Source organism: Neophocaena asiaeorientalis, unplaced genomic scaffold (genome assembly GCF_003031525.2).
Source record: "Neophocaena asiaeorientalis asiaeorientalis breed wild unplaced genomic scaffold, Neophocaena_asiaeorientalis_V1.1 scaffold346, whole genome shotgun sequence".
Taxonomy (NCBI): Eukaryota; Metazoa; Chordata; class Mammalia; order Artiodactyla; family Phocoenidae; genus Neophocaena; species Neophocaena asiaeorientalis.
The window spans coordinates 127,940-129,750 of NW_020175400.1; positions in this window are offsets into that span (position 1 = coordinate 127,940).

Below are 1,811 nucleotides of genomic sequence, written 5' to 3' on the forward strand. Positions count from 1 at the left end.
GCCGTCCTCCCGCACAGAGCTGCTGGGGCTCCACCGCGAGCGCCGGGCGGCGCCGAGGAGCGGCGACAGCCCCCTGACCGGGGACAGGTGTCCCCGGAGGCGCGCGCTCTGCGGGAAGGCGGCGGACCAGGAGGTGGGCGCGGGGCCCCGGTCCTGGGCGCAGCCGGGAGCTTGTCATCGACGAGAGAGGCTCTGAAGAGTGTCTGGGCCGAACTGCGGGCAGGCAGAGGGTGGAGCCAGAACCGGGGGTGTCAGAGCGGGAAGAGCCCGCGAGATCATCCACGTGGGGAACACTCGGGCCGGGGATAGGAAGGGATAAATGATCCCGAAACCTTGGAACCTCTCCACCGGAGCAGCCAACAACCGGCAGCGAGCAGTGCTCCTACGCCGAGTCCGAATTCCGGTTTAAACCCCGTCTGCTCACTCACCAGATGTCGACCTCGGTCAAGTACTTAACCTCTCTGTGTCTTTTCCCTTCTCTACCAAACGGGAATAACCCACGTCAGTGTGATTGTGGGATTCACTGAGTTAATAGGCATGAAGTGCGTGCCCAGTACTAATCAGTACACTGCTATCACCTGCAATTCCCCTTTTTACTTGGAGCTGACACTCCGAGGAATACGATGATTTAAGAGACTAGAACGCTATTCATTTCTCTTACAGGTAGCGTTCCTGGAAGCCAGCTTACCACCAGACAGCCTGCCCTAGGCCATACAGAGTACAAGGAAGCCAAGGACTCTGCCCTCACACTGCTGTCAGACAGACAGACGCCCACTCGTTACAGAGAATAATGCGGGCCAAGTCTGCCCTGGCTGCTTGACTTTGCTGCGGGGCGGCCTCAGACAGCCCCTGGGACAGAGCCTGGAGTCCTCTACTGGCTGGGAAAGGGAAGGGAAGTGAGTTTCAGACAGAGGACAGCTCAAGCAACCAAGGGAAGCACATGTACTTAGTGACCTTACACCTGCTAACAAGCTGAAGACACCAGCAGCTCGTTTTAGAGGTGAGAGAAAAGAGTGGCAAAGAGGCTCTGAGCTGCCCCAGGGCCACTCAACTTTTCAAAAGCCAGCTTTCCCAATCCCCTATCCCAGCGCTTCTTGGAGGCTTCTCAAACTCTGAAGACATAATGATAAAGCCTTGGCCCAAACTGTGACACATCCAAAGCTTCCCCAAGTGATGTCCTTACCTGTGACCTGGACATCATCCCCTTCCACAGCTACTCCTAACCTTTACCAGCTCCTTAAACTCTTTCCTCCTCCCCGAGGACAAATACCTCGTCGGAGACCCCTTCTCTCCTCCCAGCCAGTCTCCCAGGCCAGCCCAACCTCTCCATCACCAGCCAAACCTTGCCGACTCAATCTTGCCTTCTCTCTTATACCGTGAACCCCTCTAGCCACGCTGGGTCCTTCCCCTCAACCTAGACACATGCTCGTGTATGATCCAGTTTAGAAAACTGCTCCCTGGACCTGTGTGTCCTCTCCATTTGCCATCTTCTCTCTTTCCTTTCCCATCCATGCTGGGTTGTTGTTGTTGTTTTTATCCCTTTTAAAACTTTTTTTTAACATCTTTATTGGAGTATAATTGCTTTACAATGGTGTGTTAGTTTCTGCTTTATAACAAAGTGAATCAGCTATGCATATACATATATCCCCACATCTCCCTCCCTCTTGCGTCTCCCTCCCACCCTCCCTATCCCACCCCTCTAGGTGGTCACAAAGCACCGAGCTGATCTCCCTGTGCTATGTGGCTGCTTCCCACCATCTATCCATTTTACATTTGGTAGTGTATATATGTCCATGCCACTCTCTCACTTC